We start from the raw sequence: 20,186 nt of genomic DNA, 5'->3' as shown, positions 1-20,186 counted from the left end.
TGAGAAGGCCTTGGCTAATGTTTTGTACAGGTTTGATTGGGCTCTGCCACATACCGGCGTTTTACATAAGAGATTGAACGAGAATAAGTACTTCAAACCCTTTACAATTCTCTATGTGTGGAAATATTTAACTATATAGATTCGACATATCGGTTGAAAAGGATTGGTGTATAGAGGTTGTTAATATGGTAAAGGAAAGTGCACATGCAGTGTTTGTGGAAATGCCTAAGAGAAGGTAATATGTTTATATTGCTTGTTATAGATCAAATATGTCGTAGGTTTATACATGATCATGTTATTTTTTTTTTTCATATGAACAAGTTTCTAAGTCTTCTTCAGAGTTGGAATTGGGTATATCAGCTTGAATTATGAAGGAAGCATTACCTGCTAATGATAAAATGGCTAAGAATGCAAAGGATATTGTTAAGGAGGATGTTGTGAGTTTATCGGCTTTATCACCAACGAGTACGTTTATATACATCTAAAAACTTCTACTGAATTTGATTTCTAGATAGTTGAAATTGATTTTAATCTGTGTAAGGTGAGTGATAAGTGTCAAAAACAGAATAAGAAAACCATCAGTGGAGATGATCTTCTTTGGCCAATGGCTACTCTAGGGTTATAAGATTATATTGACCCACTTAAGCTATACAAAGAGGTATTTTTAGCTTTTGTGTACCATTTTTTGTGGATTCAATTTCCTTAGTCACTAATGAATTTGTTTTTATGTTACTTTACGCTCTTCAATGGATTGTTGTGACAAAGGATAGTTAAAGCTACTAATCGATCAAACCATATAAACTATTTATAAATTCTATGTATCTTTATATAAATAATCACATTTCGGTGTCTTACGTTTTAAATATTTTATTACAGATTCTATGTCCCTAATTTGGTTGTGTGGTGTGTTCAGTTGCTATGGACTCAAATGGCCACACATACACTTAATTTATCCTATACTATTTTGGTTAAATACTTATTTACGAATTTCACTAACTTTTTGTTAAGTACATCTATTACAGTTGGATATATCAACTATGCTTTTACAACTGGCATGTCGTTCTATTCTTTTAAATAAAATTTAACTGTTTTATTCATCAGTGGAAATATTTGTGTTCAGGTGGAGGGTAGTTGTACATTTGGGATAAGATAAAGAACACCGATGATGATTGGATGCCCTAAACCTCTCGTGGCTCTCAGGTTTTTCTTCTTCCCATGAAAACTTGACCAGTAAGCACGTAAGTATTTATATTTATATTAACATCTGAGGCTACAGTTTTGTTGTTTTCCTTTGTGTGTTTTTTTGTACTGTTTGGAACGTAGATCACAAAGATTTAGGCAATGTGCATCATTTTGTTGGTGCTGAGAACACATGCATAGGTTGGGGTCATGCTCGGTCTGGTGAAAAGGTTTGTTTTAAATTTTATGTAATAGGATTGACCAATGAGTACACTTTTGGATATGAATTCAATACTTTACATCCTACTAAGTTTTGTAAATGTTTATTTTGACTTTATATATTGAAAGCTACTTATTGAAATGTCTGAATAGGTTTAACCAATTTTCTATAATCTACGAGTTTGTTTATTTACTTTGTACGATATGCTTAGATAAGGTTAATCTTTCTATATAGAATATAATATTGTTTAAATAGCATCTTCACTATGTTCTATGAAATTGGGTTTTGTCTTTGCTTTGTGTTAATATTACTTCAGTCTTTCCACGGACTTTCTTCATGGGTATCTACTAAAGAGGTGGTTGCAACCACACGTGTTCTTTATTGCAATAGTACACTAAGAAATCTACAATAGTGAGTTTTCACTATAACTTTTTCTTTAACAAAACGTTTTGAATTTATTCGACTAATTTAATCAACTACAAACATTAATATATTACTACGTCATCTAACTGGATGCTATTAAAACCGCTCTTCTACTTGGAAGGGACGTACAAAATAGTTAAGACACACAGATTACATGCAATTCGGCCACTAATCAATGTGGTTGTTGTTTCAACTTCAAAATGAATAAATATGATGTTTTTTTTCCATGTAGCCATACATTTAGTTGGCAAATAGTTACAACACTAGAAATGTTCCAGAACTTGAAGAATTTGTAGTATCGAATCAGGAGAAGTTTGAGAGTGTGAGTTTCATAGTTCATAGTCTCCTTTTGCATGTGAAGTTGAAAACATAGAACATATATAATAATTTACTTTCTTTTGCAGGGAAACAATCTTGAATTGGTAAAGCAAGTTGTGTCATCTATGACCAAAAGGAATATTCAGAGGTTGACTAAGACACATTTGACTTTACCGCTTCAAGACATAGCCAACACTGTACTTATAAGTGCTACTAAGGAGGATAAAATGGATGTACTTGAAATGGTAACTAGAATATAAGCATCTTTCTTTTTGATTTTTTTTATACTTATGTTTTGACTTTGTAAGTTTTTAAAAGATTGAAGCTGGTGAGATCTATGCAACTATCAACCAACATGATGACATGTTAGATTCCTTGAGGATCCTAAGGAATACAAAACATGTGAGATGATTAAGCATATTGATTCATCCATCTTAAGGTATAATCTTGAAACTAAAAAGATTCATCATCATGTAATTTATTATAGAAGAAGTTAAGAAATATGTTATAGTGATAATATATGGATGTTTGTTTTTGTTACTGAACTTTAGAATCATGAAACTATCAAAGAAGCTGACCACAATGGATGAGTCTGAGGTACCAAAAGGCCAATGACAAAATTGTATTTTGGTTAAAAATCCTAAAAGATCAGTTCTAGATGAGAGAAACAACAATACTACTGCAGCTTCAAGTGCCCAAAATGTAACATCCCAAAATTCGAGGCCAAAAAATTTCACTTTTGATTAGGTGATTTATAAAATGGTTCATCAAAGCATTGCCAAAATCATGCCAATACATAAAGCCATAGTATCATTTTCAAACCCAAATCATCTGAAATAACAAGATATTAGAGTACAATCCAAGAAAACTCTAAGCAGAAATCATAAGTGTGCGTGTATGATGCGCTGCTACACCGCCAGCTCCTTCCCCTTAGTAAGTTCCCCCATCATACCACATAGCATACATACTACTGGGCAATTCAGGGGCGCCCTTCCTACCCATGTCAAGCCATTCTGGGGTGCTAACCTACCCATGTCAAGCCATTCTGGGGTGCTGACCTACCCATGTCGAGCTATTCTGGGGTGCTTACCTACCCTCCGGTCTATCTCAACTGAACACGGGGACTATTTCACCCCTACTACTAACAGATAACGTCATATCATAATCATGTTCTCAGACATATCTGGGGTGTCCGACCTACCGATTGGTCCCAATAACCGAATTGGGGATTGGTCCCTTTCTACTGATACTATCTCATATAACATGGCAATTAGCAAACTAGCATACTCACATATCTAGCAGTCTTGCATACTCGCATATCCAACAATCAAACTAGACATTTATCACAAAGATAACCATCCCAACTAACAATTACTAGTGGGTCGGCCTTGGTGCCTTAGACCCACTCGTACAAGAAGGTAACTTACCTCGATATCGTGTGGTGTCTGAACTATACTTGGCGTGAAGGTCAGCTCTCCGCGACTCCTCAATCCCTACATGACAACCCTCAAATCATCAAACAGAACATACAACCCTAACCAGGGTCAATACAATACCAAAACCAGGCAAAGTCAACATTGGCCAAAGTCAATGCCTAGTTGAACTGACTCGCTGAGTTGGTCTACCAACCCGTCGAGTCCATACTCCACTAACACGATGCAACCCCAACTCCACTCGTCATGTCTAGCGAGGAATCGTCGAGTTTTCCTTCATTCAAACCATTGGGACCATCTTCATCCGAATCGTCGAGTTCTTCCTTCAACTTGGTGAGTTCATCTCCCTCATAAGAACGTGTCTAGTCTATGACTCACCAAGTTGTATGAACAACTCGTCGAGTCCATCTTCAAAGATTGGGAGATTGCCTTGGCCTCATCGAGTCTGCTCATACACTCGTCGAGTCTCATGATTCCCATGTCCCTTTTCGTGTCTAAACATCTACGGAACTTTCCTCCCAAACAACTAGTCCATCCACAGAAAGATTTGGTGGTCACTACACCGCGACTCGTCGAGTCCCAAGAACAACTCGGCGAGTCCATCATTGACCAACACTATACAGTCGATTTAGATGGGCCTTAACACCCCAAAACCATAGATCTAGCCCCTAATGTCCATTTCATACGTAAAGTTCCAAACTTGGTGCATACGCAAGGGCTATTTGGCCCAAAAAGCTATAAAAGATTGTCTCCAAGGTGCATGGGGTGTTCATGGCACCAAAGTGGGTACCTTTGTGCCATAAAACCCCCCAATAGCCCTGGATCTAGAGCATACACTAGCCTCCAACACTTAATCCCGAATACCACCTCTCTAGGGCTTAGAAAGATGTAGGAAAAGGCCCAAAAATCAATATCTGTAGACAAAGGTTTAGCTTCATACCTCCAATAAGCTGAAAATGAGCTCCAAACTCTGTATCTTCTTGTTTCCCCTTGGCCCCACAAGTCTCCTCCTCCTTTCCAATCTTCAAACACAAGAAGTAGCACCACAAGGCTCAAAAACACAATAAGAACGGCTAGGGTTTCAATATGATGTTTTATGGGAGTGATAAGGGAGGTGGAGGCTGAGCTAAGGTGCTTAAATAGGGTGCAAACCCTCAAATTTAGGGTTTCACTCACTCAACACCTACTTGCCGAGTTAGTCTCCTGACTCATCAAGTAGGTCACTCAAACTGTCCACGGGTCACGACTCTACTCGACGAGTTGGGCCTCCAACTCCTCGAGTCCCAGAAAAAAACAAACATTACTTGAATAATAGGCATACCAGGAATCAAGTGTTACACAAAAACAAGAGGAGAGTTGTTCTTAAAGATCTCACAAACATTTGTTGTGATAATATTCACCAATAATTACAAAGTCTCTATGTAAGTAAACTTTCATATTTTCAATATTCTATCAAGAAATAAAAAGAATTAAAATTTTTTGGGCAAATTGTAATGTAACAATATGGGCAATGCATGTCTTATGGTTGTCACTATTAACTTTGTTTATATTCTGTAACAATATGTATACAATTAAACCGATTCATATGATTAGCTTAAGATTGTTTTTCTTTAACGATTTTTGTCTTTAGTCTGGAGTCCACAAAAGACCAATATTGAAGGGTCAAACAACAAAACATCTCCAGGTATCAAATTTTGGGCTTCCACGACCTATCAATGGAAGACGATCTACCATTCATACTTGGGTGTATCCACAAAAGAATTCAAAATTATAAATGTATAATAAATGATGAATAAATCTAATGTAAACTACATCTACTACCATGTCTATCATCTACAATAATAAATTCTAATCTCGCAACGCGAGTTTCTTCACTAGTTTATAGTAAACACAAAAGAATCCTACTTAAACACAAGAACTGAAAGAAAAACTATTAAATAAAAAGACTTCCGAAAATACCCCGAGGACTAAAAGAGTCTCAGTTTCTGGATTATCCTAATATTCCATAAGATACCACATTTTCATTCCATCTCTCCAAGTTCCCATTATGTGATTTATAAATCCTCTTCAATCTACGAAAATCACCTTCCAAACCAGGCGAATCATGTATTTAAAATAGATTTGATAATCTCTCCAAGTTCTAATACTTTATATGCAGTGTAGTCGTTTCATAAGATAACCCCGATTTGATAATCTCTCCAAGTTCCCTACTTTTAACCAATCCCTAACATTATCAATATTTCAGAAAGAAAACTTTAATCATATAAATTGAAATTATATTAAACATTTTTATGAAACCTCAATTGTATGACTAAGATGACCTGTTCAAGGTCGATTTTGAGTTGTAAGTCGAAGGGAGAAGGATTACCAATTACGTTTCTCGGGTTTTAAGTATGGTTTGAAAAAAATAAAAAGGAATCACAGTAAAGAATGAAAAGATTTTTCCAAATGTTAACCAATTAAAGCCAAGAGTGGGCTTAATTTGTTTTCAACTTAAAAGTATGATGCTCCACACTATCAAATTCCATCATCCTTACCCAAATTTTGTTGGGGGCCTTTTGTATTACGAACAACGAATAAGTAGACTTTAAGAATATTAAAATAAAAAGTTTCAAACCGTTGGGGCTACTGCATCCGCCCCTGAGGATATGAAGGAGTATTTCATCAGTTGATTGTCAGCCAAGTTAGCGCATAGCCAGCCAAGTAGCTTTGTATTAGCTACAAATAAACTAATTGATTGTTCACTAGCCAATTGATGGTCTTTAATTCTCAAGTCATATTTAACAATCTCCATCTTGACTTGTATAATAATTTAAGCTACAGAAACCAAGAACTTCATCTTCTTCTTTCCAATTTTTCCTGTAAGGACTTAACTCCTTTAAACATCTACCAACATATAAATGCATGCAAGGTCCGTTTTATCCCAACATATAAATTAAATTACCAAGAAATTACATTACAAAGTTTTCAAGTTCCTCAAACTCCAAGAACATAAACTTAAAGGACTTAAAACTTCATTCTACCATTAAATTTGGAGAGAAAAAGCATAAAGGAAGGAACTTTACACTTACAAAAGGTCTAGAAGAGACTTGAGTGGTTGGATCTTCTTTGCAACAACTAAATTCACCTTCAAGCTTCACAACAAGGAAAAAGAACAGTAAAAAATCAATGGAAAGAGGAAATGATTAACAAGGAGTGTTCTCTGATGATGGGGGATGAGAGAATGATTGAGTCGTAGGGATTTATACCTTTAAATAGGCCTGAATCCCGATTCCTCTAAGGTTATTCACATCAAGACCTTCACATCGTGACTTTTATTAAAGACCGGATCGTGAACTGGTCATCCCATTACCCAGAGAAATTCCAAAATTTAATTAATTCAAATTAAATAATCTAAAAACATACCAAGAGAATGAGTGCTACATCTTCATTTATTGAAATGTACTTTGCTTCAATTATAGACAAAGCAATAGTCGGCTACAATTTTGACTTCCAACTTATATCACATCCGAATAAAGGGAAGATGTAGCATTGTAAGCAATTTTTTTCACCAGAGCACCACCATGGTCAAAGTCTATGTATCTAACCAAGTCATTATTTTGTATGTTAGCACCATACACTAGACAAATGTTAGTCGTTCCTTTCAAGTATCACATAATGTAATTGATCTCTTCCTAATGCGTGTTCTCTGGATTACTCATAAACCTGCTCATGAAACTAACTGAATAAGCCAGAACATGTCTAGTAGAAACCATAACATACATGAGACTTCCAAGAACACTTGAATATGGATCCATACTCATGTAATATGTTTCCCTATTTGTTGTCAGTATAGTGCTTCAATCAATGTTTAAAATGTGTTGCCAAAAAAATTCCAACATGTTTGGATGGATCAATTTGAAACGATTGCAACACCTTTATCATCCATGTATGACTATATATATATATATATATATATATATATATATATATATATATATATATATATATATATATATATATAACCATTATAAAATTGCATTGAGTAATTAAAATTAACAAACTAATTTCGAATATAGTTGTGCGAAATCATAAACAAATCAAACCTTGTGTACCATTGTCTTGGAGACTAGTTCAAACGATAAAGAGCTTTCTTCAGCAAAAATACATGATCTTTCTTTCAATCAAGGAAACCTTATGGCTGGTTCATGTAAATCTTCTCATTTAGACATCCAAGAATAAATGTTGTCTTAAAATCAAGTTGCACAAGCTCCTGATTAAACACACTAACCATGTCTAATAAAAAATGAATCATTTTATACTTTACAACTCGTGAGAAAACCTCATTATAGTTTCTTCCTTCTTTACATGAGAATCCCTTTTCCACAAATCATGCCTTGAACCTTGTTGGATCAAGTTCAAGGAATCTTTATTATATTTTAAAGACTCATTAGCATCCTATTGGTTTTGCTCCTGTAAGTCCCCAAAATGCCTGTATATCAATCAGATCCGTTTGATGGTGCGGAATCCTAATCAAACGGATGATGTCAGATCAAATAGAAGAGAAGGAGAAGAAGAATAATATGAATCTCAATGTATTGATAAATAGAATGATGATCCAGATATAAGAGATTCACACACACTAACACACACTTGTTCTTCTCTCTTTTTAGGCAGTACACTCTTTTTCTGTTCATCAATCTCTACTCCTCACCCTAACACCTATATATATACAAGGGGAACATGGGCCGTAAATGAGTTTACGGCCGTAAACACTGACTGTAAACATGTATACGACCGTAAAAACCAAGTTGTTTACGGTCCAAAACACAAAAATACATTTTTCTAGAAAAGTAAGCTATGAACCATATTTCTAACCCAACAATCTCCCCCTTGGTTTATAACTTTGTTTTCTAAATGACCCAACAAGATCCCCCTAAAAAGTAGCTGACTTTCCATGTTAATCTTCATTGGGAGATTGGCTTCAACATTTATCTTCAAATTCTTCATCTTGAGCACTTGGGCTTTTCTTCAGAATTTGACATTGAACACACATTGGGTGAGGATGCTTGATGTACTGATTCTTGAAAGATAGCGCTTTCAGCTTGAGAATCTTCAGAGAGGATATCATAGAGAACAAATCTTCTAGATCACTTCAGCAGGTTTAAGATAGCAGCAGACTGATTGAGGAGTCATCAATGCAATCCGTCACATAATCTTCTATTTCAGCTTCACCTTGCTTCTGGGGTAGAAAAAAATTGAATGTTGAAAGAATAATCTTCATTTCTTGCTCCTTCGAATGAGAATTCTTCGATGATCACGGATGAAGCCTTGGCGCAGAAAATCTTCGATACATTCTCCATGAGTCTTATCTATACCTCAAACCACTTTTAAAGACCAAACAAAACTAAAAGAAAACTTAGCACACATATCAAAACAGAAACAAAAATATTTTTTGATTTTTCATATTTTCTAAAAAAGAAATAAAATAGAAATAACACTATTTTTTTAAATTTTAAATTTTCTTATTTTTATTTTATTTTTTTTAATTTTCCCCTAATATTTAAATTAGAAGAGCACTATGAACAAACTTAACAAAAACAAAAATAATAGCTAACTTTAAGAGTGATTTGGGATCAAAGTTTTTATATAGCCTTTATCCGTTTATCAGTACCTCTCCCTTCATGAATAATTCTGGTCAATCGTCAGTATTGTGGTCCACTTAAACACGAGAAATTGTGACAAAATTAGGACATACTATATGTGACAAGACAATGTGATCCTAAGTTCCTAGATAATATTCCTTAAGGACCATTCAGCTGACGACGACCAAAGATATTGTTGTCCACCTAAATTGAGCAGCGAGATCTACAGACAACCTAGTGATTGTTCAATTTTAAATGTACTAGAATGTGTTTCCCACCTCTTGATATGCCCCAGCCATCAAGGACTTCCAAAATACTCCTTAGACCGGGTGAGCAGACAATTATTAAGAGAGAAGATAGATTTAGAATGCATATACTGTACATCCAGGTCGGATCTCTTCCAATCACGCAAAGGATGAAACATATAACTAACTGAAGTTTTTAGAGGGATTAAGAAGAGAACGTTGCATATACTGTGTACCAGGTCGGATTATGAGTCATGCAAAGGAGATAATATGTGGCTAACAGATAGAAAGAATTGCATAGAGAGAAAATGCAGAGAGATAGAATTGCATATGTTACAGACCAGGTTGGATATCTCGATCACGCAGAAGAGGCAACATATGACTAAGAGACAGAAAGCAAGAAAATAACCTTCTACAGACCTAGTTTATCGGAATTCCCTAGTCACCCTATCAAAACCGGAATTAAGGACAGAATCTGCACATCGAGAAAAAGTTAATCCATAGTTCTAGATACGGGTTATTTTAATGTGACCGGTAGATTCCCATGTACATCTCCCTGCTCAACCTATCCGAGCGTCATGATGTCAGGCTAAAAGGATCTAACTAGGTTAAGGTTTTTCAAGTCCTTGAATTCATTAATTTCAACTCTCCCTAGTCAAGTCCATTTAAAATCTTTCATGCCTACCAGCGCATCGAGCACAGAGCCTAGACAATTTAGATTGAGTCCCTTACACAGATTCAGATTTCCTGTTATCACATTATTATATCACTTCCCACAACATCTCCCTCAAGCATATTTCATTTACACCAAAAAATTTTAAATTAAAATTTTCTAATTTTTGTTTTATTTTTATTTCTCCCCCTAAATTTGTGCATAGGAGATAAACGAAAGTAAATGCGCAAATTTAAACTATCCTAAAACAAAAATTAGTCTTTAAAGCGAATCACAGTAAGATAAATTCAGGAGTATAGAGAAGAAAATGCAAACCGTAATTCACCGATTGAATCAGCATCCAAAAGGTCTGAGAACAGCACGCATAATCTCAGAAAAGATCCGAAAATTCTTTATGTCATTAAGCACTAACCCCATGTGATCCCTTCCTTTCTTCCCTTCTTTCCTTTCCCGCAAAGTACACATACTCTCGAACAAAGTTCTGAGTGTTGTATAGTTGAGAGATGTCTCCATATCATGTGCCTGGAACAGCCACTACCAACAAACTGAAGTATGATGATATGCCTCCATAGCTGCTTCGACACAGAGCGAGATTAGTTGGTCTTTGGAACCCAATCCATTTTGAAACTAGGTCGACGTTTGTCATAAATGCAAGGTACTCTATCCCATGACATATCCTGCTTATCACAAACAGAAGATGTAGAAATATTAGAGTCATTAGGAGATTTAGGAGATTAAGCCTTTTGTAACCATTGGTAGTTGGGTTTAACCCATTTCTTTTTCAATCCGATGGGTACCTCGGCACTTGATTTGGAACTTGAAGCCGATCTTCGAGATGACTTTGACTTAGCCGGTCTTTGTTTCACTGGAACATCTCTTGGATTTGGCTTGTTGGCAGGCAAAAAATCTTTCAAAAATAAGATCAAATTAGCTCCAGATCTGACAAAATTGATTGATACAATCCAAGCTCTGATACCAATTGTTAGTCCCCAAAATGCTTGTGTATCAATCAAATCCGTTTGATGGTGCAGAATCCCAATCAAATGGATGATGTCAGATCAAATAGAAGAGAATGAGAAGAAGAATAATATGAATCTCAATGTATTGATAAATAGAATGATGATCCGGATACAAGAGATTCACACACACCAACACACACTTGTTCTTTTCTCTGTCTAGGCTATACACTCTTTTTCTGTTCATCAATCTCTACTCCTCACCCTAACACCTACATATATATATATATATATATATATATATATATATATATATATATATATATATATATATATATATACACACACACAAGGGAAACATGGGTCGGAGAACATGGGTCGTAAATGGGTTTACGGTCGTAAACACTGACCGTAAACACGTATACGACCGTCAACACCAAGTTGTTTACGGTCCAAGACACAAAAATACATTTTTCTAGAAAAGTAAAGTATAAACCAATACCCATCAACAATTCTTGAAACTGTAGTGAAAAATGCCCTTTTCATTTTCTGCAAGTTCTTGTGCTTGATGACCATAATAGGTAGAATCTTTCACTTTTGGTTTATGAGGAATTTTATCCAAATAGTCCTTAGAATAGTGGTTTCCAAGACCACATTTGTGACATGTAACCTTAGGTTTTACTGAGTTTGGAACTTCCTAAGGTTTTAAGGAACGATTCGTAATGTTGGGTTGGTATGCATGTGGATTTTCGGTGGGTTTAGGGTTTAAGATTGATTTAATGAGGAGCTTGAAATCGATTTTGAGGGTGTTTTTTACTGGGATTCCATGGGCGTCTCTACTTTACGGATAGAAGTGCAAACTCATGTTGGAAACAAAGTTCGGAATCAGTAGCATCTAGCTCAATGTTTTCTTCAAATGGATAGTTAAGAATCAGAGATATTGGTGTAACATGTGGTGTAAGTTAAGCAGGTGGAATAGTGGGGTGACTCCAAAACGATCCGATATAGATGGGTTCAGAATCAGTGGATTGACTGAACTGATTAAAGCGACAGGACCTCCTGAAAGTTCTCTCAATGTTTGAGCAACATTATATTCATGACCTTGTAGTTCATCAAACAAATGATAAAGCTTCAGTTTCTTTAGAGATCCATTACTCTGAAGACATGACTTGACATTTCCCCATCCTTTTCCTAGGCTATTGATAAGCTTGAGGTTGTACTCGAGTAGAGTTCGGACTACTCTATATGTCATCATGATGTTCACCACGATCCTATAACGATTTAATGCAGTGGCTATAGACTCACCAGGAGTTGTAATAAAGGTGTCAAAGTCGTTTACAATGGACGTAAAACGCTTATCCTTCATGTTCTTTGAATCTTCAAACAGATCTTGTAGTGCATCCCAAATTTATTTAGCAGATTTGCATGGAAGGGATAGAAGGCCCAAGATCAAACTTTAATAGTTGATAATATCTTTATAATTGGTAAACTTTCCAACTTTATCTATTAGAATGGTCCCAAAAAACAAGATCTTGTCTTTAAGTCTCAAAAGGACCCAAAAGTTCATCTTTTTCAACTTAATCCATTAAGTACAAGTATCCAACTTCCATATCTGAATCAAGATGATGTTTAGATGGGTGAAGTTTCAAACTTTATCTATAACAAGGTCACAAACTTTCAAGATATAAACTTTATGCACTAAAACAAACAAAAGCTCATAATATCTCAAACTAGTTAGATCTAACAAATGCATCATCAAGATTCAAACTTTATACCTCTACAAGATAGATCAACTTGAAAAAGTCTAGATGTACAATCTCCAAAGCAACCAACACTTCTCCAAGAAGTTCATTCTTCTCCAAGGTGTACAATGCATACTCCAAAGCACTCAAAAACACCTTCTTTTAGCACATAAGGCTCAACTAGGATTAGAGTTTCATGGAAGGGGTGTTGGAGGGGTGGAGGCTGAGAATAAAGTGGGTTTAGGGAGTTAAGGAGCTTAAATAGGGATCAAACCATGAAAATAGGGTTTGGGCACTGATTGTGCACTCAGGGTGCCTTAATACGCCCAACATATTCCTCTTTATATGCCCAACATACTCAACACAACCTAAAACCAACCAAACTTCAAACGAGGATAAATTCTTCGTTCTAACTCCAATTTTGACATTCTTTATATCCATAGAAAGGTTATGAGAATCTCTAAACTTCTACCAACTCATCCTTGACTTAAAACTTTCCAAACAAAAATTCAAATTTCATAATAGCCCGAACATACACTTTACTGAAATACTCGTTGGCGCCAAAACACAAACCTAACTCCCGGATCATCCAAATTACATTACCCACACCCAAATGGGTCTAAAACTCTTTTCCTCAAAGGCCCTAAGCCTAATGATAATCGGTCTTCGGGTCACCACCCCCACATAGGAAACGATTTGGAACAAGGCATTACAAATATTGTAATTAAACGCTTAGAATCCTGAACATAGAAAATTCCTTTTTCCAAATCGTGGTTGGAAATAGACCTTTCATTTAAGTAATCACAGTTTGGAAACCTAAGGCATGATAAAATATAAATCATTTAGCACATAACAACAATTTAGGCATCTTATCCTAAAGTAAGCTCATGTTGAAGTCAATTCAGGTATATTACCTAAAGTAAAATAGACACTCATCTAGGGGCGGAACATGAATACTAAAACCAAGGAAGAAAAATCAAAACTTTATAATAACTATGTAAAAGAAAGCATTTAAAAAATATGATAATATCAAAAATTTAACAAATAAGCTACATATATTTAACAAACAACCAGTTTCAGGAAAAATATAAGTTAATTAATTACTTTTCACTATATTAAATTTTACTTTTCACTAAATATATACCCTATATCGTTTCCAAATTTGTATTACACTTTCAAAGAATAACAGAGTTTAAAAACGATAAATATTTTTACATGCTTTATCATAAAGCAATTTTGTCAGATTTTAATCTATCTTAAAAGATAAATTAATTGTTGTCAGATTTTAGTTATTTACTTTGTTATAGATATCTTCATAATCACCATTCACACTTCACAATCTTTAACCAATAAATAAAGAGAAATCAGATTCAGAGAGTACCGTGTCAAACCAAGTGTAGCTCACTTTGGTAGGGAGGAGATCGGCTAGGGAAAGAGGGAGCAGACTGATTGCAAAGGGGATGTACAAGGTGAACAGTCTGGCGCCTTGTTGAGATGAACGAGCGCTCAAAGAAGTCGTCAGTCCAACAACAACAACAGGTGGAGGAGGTGCAGTTAGGCGACAACGTTATTTTGCTGGTGAAATTTTGACTTTTCCCAGTGGATAGATACTTTTTTTTTTGGGGAGGGGGGGGGGTTTACTATTTACTATTACCCAAAACTTGAGCCAAGAACTTCATAAATTTGATTACATTTTTAGTTTTTTTATAGATTTAAATGCTTAAGAGATATAGTTGCCTTAATGGGATTGTTACAACTTTTTTGTGATCTCCTTGATTTTTGGTTAATTTGGTATGTTGTTTCTTAGTTAGCAACTAAATTTTATTAATTTTTTTACATATATATATATATATATATATATATATATATATATATATATATATATAATTAAGCTTAAATCAAGGGTCCTAACTAGCCAATTTAAAGATTAGTTAATTTATTTCATATATACAATATACATATGTAGGTACTAGAAGCATTAAAACTGAGGAGGCCATGGCCCTCTTTGGCCCTTCTTAGGATCCGTCACTACATTCATCTCACAATCATTCCTTATCATTCAAAGTTTAAGTCTAGAATTCCTAAAATTCTTAGTTTGATTAAACTAATACTTTGATACAAACTGTGACTTCCCCAATATTCTCTGCTAGAAAATACCGTTTTATTTATGCTTATATTAAAAAAGAGTTTATTTATTAATGTGAAATTTTGTCCCGTATAAGTATTTATGAAGAAATATGTTTTATTGATTTATCAAAAACTAGGGAGTTCATAACTGATACAGAAACATAAGCATAAACTTTGACAGGCCATACACTAATTACACTAGTAGCCTACAAAGTCTTTTAATCCCTCAACAAATAATTACACTAGTATCCAAATATCTACGTATCGCTACCTATGATACATAGAAACTTAGGTAGTGTTTGTTTTTTGTCTGCAGATCTGCGAGATCTCTTCTGTCTGCGCCGTGCAGACCACGCGCAGACATTAGTCTTCGCAGACTGTTTGTTTTTTTGAAGACTGCAGACCTAAAAATGTCTGTGCGCCCTCTTCTTGGCGCAGATGTGGATCAGAGTCTTCTAACATCTTCAGACATCTTCTAGCCTAAAAAAACATATATATATCTTTATATTTTTAAGCTTTTTTTCAATTTATATTTTTTCCAACTTTATTAATGATAAACAATTTGAAAAAAAAATTACAAAACTTAAAAAAAAACATTTGACGATACAAACATGATATTTTTAACAAATTTATAAATAAAAATTTATTATAATAATAGTCGTTGAAGTTGTTTATATAAATATGAAAAAAAAATCATAATATATTCTTATATTTTTTTGCCAAGATTTTGTAAAACTTTATTGAATAGAGTATGATCAATTTCTCGAGAAAATATTTATCGTACGTTTTTAATAGATTTTAATTGAAAAAATCGATGTTTATTTCCATCTATTTATGTATCAAATTTTTTGATCACTAATTATAATGTTTAGTTATAACATTTACAATCAAAGTTGTTCGTTTTAATCAAATATGTATGTGAATTAATACCATTTTTTTTATATAATAATACATAAAAGTTGATCTAGATTCGTTATATATTTATAATAAAGTCGTAAAAATATATAAAAAAATCGCTTTGAAGTTTTAAAAAATCAGTTTATTTAGATTTCAGTTTATTTTAATAGCCCGCAGATGTTAAAAAAACAAACAATCTTTTTTTTTCCAGACTGCAGATGTTTGGTCCACCTCTTCCTACTGCAGAGGTCTACAGATGTGGTCCGCAGACTGCAGACATTTTGCCTCAGAAAAAACAAACAGCACCTTAGTGGGCTAGGTTGGTAAGCTTGTTGAGTACATACGGTTTTCAAACCACAATAATATAATTAAATTCTTTAAATATATATTTCCATACCAAATAATTAACCCAAATTACCCATTCCTGTTATTCTCGCTCCCCAATCGTATAACGATATTCACAAGGAAAGCTATCCTAAAGGATCCCTGAGTGAACAATATTGCATTGGGGATTCCTTGATAATATATGTCAAAAATGCACCCATGGAGGTGAATAGAATACCCCCATGTATAGTACATTTATATGTACACTTCGTAGCCTTGTCCATATGTGGTCTTTCAATATCTGCATATCAGAGACTTATCCATGTATGTGTCGTTAACACCTACATGTCATAGACCTACACATATTAGATTCCTTAACACCTACATGTTGTAAACCTATCCATTTGTGACTTATAAACATCTACAGGATTGCAAGCCTGACCATGTTCGCCAGACGTGTCTAGAATAGTATGTTATTGTCACCTAAATTCTACTAGATGACTACTCCCTAGTACTACAAGCTACAATGTTGGTTACAAGCTTATAATGTATTTTACTTTCCTCAACCCTTTACTACCCAATAAGATTTATGTAAAATAAGTAATTCAGTATTTTATATGGTTTAACCAAGTAAGCCACATTGAGCATAAATATTGCAAATACATGTAGTAGGCACACATTGCATCTACACAATTAAAATACTTCATATCTATGTGTAAGATTAATGTAAATATGCACTCACTTGTTAAAAGTGGATGCCTCGGATTTTGGGCATCGTTCACCTTAGCATGATATTTCTTATAACTAATGATAGTCTAGATTATTCAACAATCCTAATGTCTACATTAAGATCTATCAAGGGAAAACTGGGTATGATCATATTGGAGGTAGGGTCCGTTTGGTATACAGAGTATACTGTTTTGAAATCCCACTTTACAGATCTCACTAATTCCAGCCTAGACATCAATCCTACAAGTAGATCAATCAATAACACAACTTGGAATCACTGAAAAATCTTATTTATAAATTCATAACAACGACTATGAATATAAATATAAGTTACAATGAAAGTGATATGGGTGTAGATTAAATTACAGATATTCTCTAGAAAAAACTGGGAGATTGCACTGAAATAACTCTAACTCGGGAGTACCTACTATTCTAAATTCTAGCTATCCCAGCGCCTAGCTAAAAGGTTGAGAAGTTTGGAAAATTTGTAGCTTAAGAACTAGAGAGTTTTGAAAGAGACATTGGAGAGTGTGGGATGAGACATGAATGATTTCAATGGATATTTATAGTTGGATAGGTGCGTGCCGCACGCTGTGCAGGTCGAGCGAAGTTGATCCTGCCCCCTTACCGCCACGTGTCTGGTCCATATTCGTCCATGCCACTATGTCGGTAGCCTCTTGCGCGTCGTGCCCCTCGCGCGCACGTGGGAATTTTTGATATTTCAAAAAATCATATATTCTTCATACGAGTTCCGTTTTCAACGTTCTTTATATCCATGCGTATCTATTGACGAGATCTAAAACTTTCATTTAGACTTCGTTGGCTAGTTCTCACTTTATTTATAAACTTATATTTTTATCAGACTTAGATTGCTAAAGTCCATAAAAAAATCATAACTCTTCTATATGATATCCACTATTGATCCTTTTAGATTGTTTTTTTCTAACAATAAATCGATTTCAGTTTTGGTTTTTGGATCACACACTATTGCACTGAATCTTCGAAAAATAATAACTTCCTCATATTAAATTGGATTTGGACATTCCTTATATGCACACTCTCGGTTTAACGACTACTATGACTTTTGTTTAGATTACGTAGGCTAATAATCAATCTATCAAAACTCCACTTTTTAAGATACACAATGTTGATTCGGTTTAATCGTGAAACTTTGAAGAAACATAAATGATATGTACATATTTAGTGATGTATTTTTTACATATTTCTAATACTTTTAGCCACAATTATGTTTATTTTGGGACATAAGGTACTTATTATATTTGAAATCTATTTTGTAGTAGAAAAGACATGCTTGAGATGAAAAAGAAGCAAACAAGGAGCTAGAAGCATGAATAAATGAACTAAGGCAAAAGGAGACAAAGAAGGCTTGAAGATAGAAGACCACGATGTGGTGATCATCCACCACGACGTGGAGAATGGTAGATTCTCAGCCAATGAGTTTACTTGGATATTACGGGATATCCATGAAGACCACAACGTGGTGCCTTTCAACTACATCGTGGTTGCCAGATATATGGAAACTATATATATATATATATATATATATATATATATATATATATATATATCCTATTATTATATCGAATGGAGGGATTTACAACCGATTTTGTAAGAAGGATTACAACAAAAACCCTCTAGAAACCTCGGAGAAGATCAGGAATCGATTGGAGCTCAAGAGTTTAAGAGATATAGAAGAACTATACATAGATCTAATCAGTTTGCTAACATATTCATCTCTAGTCTTATTTACATGGATTTTGCGTCCCTTTCTTCTATTATGAGAGGCTAAAAACCTTATACTTATGTTTGGTGAAGATAAACCTAACCTTTATGAATCTATTTCGATTTATTGATGATATATGCTGATTTTACTTGTGTTTGATAATTGAACCCTAATATGTTTTAGATCTAGTTTTTATTACATATTAATCATGTTTTGTGTGATAGTTGATCATTCTAATTGCATTAATTTGCTACCTCTGTTTATAATCATTAAATAGTTAGAGTTAGGATAAATCACATCTTAGATAAAGTAATTAATGCTAGTAACTTTAACTGTGTTAGAGCGCATAATTATCCTTAATTTGTGCTTAGTTGGTTAACCTGGCCATAGGAAAGTTACTAATATCATTCATAGGCTAATTTGTGCTTATTATCGATTTGGTGTGTAACTTGTGCTTGATCATTGCATGGTAATTCATAAATTGGTATGTCTAGACATTTGATCATAATAACTAGTTAACAAATTGGTAATCAATATATTTAAGCCACTAGAAATAAATCATAGGAGAAGGTGAAATCGAAACTGAACAGAAGTACTCTTTAATCTTGAAGTAAATTCATTTTTATTTTCTTGCTTAGTTAGTAATTTGGTAATGATTTGAATTAAGTTCTTCTAACCTTGTAAAATCAGTAAAAAAAAACCCCAATTTATGTTTGTTTTCTTAGTTTAAATAGAAGTAGTTTCATTAATTAATTAAATTACGTTCTCTATGTTCGACACCCAACTTACCCAAACTATTCTATAATCTGAATAGGTAGATTGCCTATAGGTGCATATATTAGTTAAGTTAGATTATAAATTTAAAACAAATAGATACTTTTGTATGCATCAAAGCTTTTGGTGTTGTGGGTGGGGAATGACTTATTTGACTTTTAGTTTAATTGCTTTTGGTTACTCGATCCTGTTGTGGGTTAAAAACCGCAAAAAGTCATTTTTCTGTCTAAGCAACAACCACATTGTGGTTATCATTTTCACACCATGGTTACGTTTTAGTCAATTTTTAGTTTATTTATTTTTATTCATTTTATGTGTTTTTTTTAATTTTGTTTTTTGTTTCAGTGATTTATGATCTGAGGATTCAACACTCCAATAATTCCACAAGAAGAAAGACAAGAAGGTCGGAAAGTCTAGCAATACTTTTCATGCTAAAAAATTCAAACTTTTTGAAAAGACTCCAAGCAAGAAGGAAGTAGGATATGAGCTAGAAACATCTACCGAAGGAAGTTCAGAAGATGAGATAAAAAGTGAGGTTGAGGAAATGGCGGACATCACAAGCATGACTATGGGAGATTACAAGAAGCGGATCCGTGAGGATAATATACTAGGTCTTGTGCCACTTGAGATTCCAACTAAAAGTGGTTTTGAGCTCAAGGGGAACATTCTATCAATGCTCAAGGACATACCTTTTTTCCGGGAAAGAATATGAAGACACATTTAAACACATCGATGAAGTAAAGGACATTGCAAACTACTTCAATGTTCCAAACGTGCC

The 20,186-nt window shown here is 34.2% G+C and overlaps 1 pseudogene; it reads left to right on the top strand.

Moving 5' to 3' along the window:
* Positions 1–398: 398 nt before the first annotated feature.
* LOC145016289 (COP9 signalosome complex subunit 3-like) lies at positions 399–20,120 on the top strand (annotated as a pseudogene).
* Positions 20,121–20,186: the final 66 nt, after the last annotated feature.

Source organism: Lactuca saligna, chromosome 9 (assembly GCF_052625555.1).
Source record: "Lactuca saligna cultivar CGN05327 chromosome 9, ASM5262555v1, whole genome shotgun sequence".
Lineage (NCBI taxonomy): Eukaryota > Viridiplantae > Streptophyta > Magnoliopsida > Asterales > Asteraceae > Lactuca > Lactuca saligna.
This window is presented reverse-complemented; position numbering and strand designations above follow the sequence as displayed.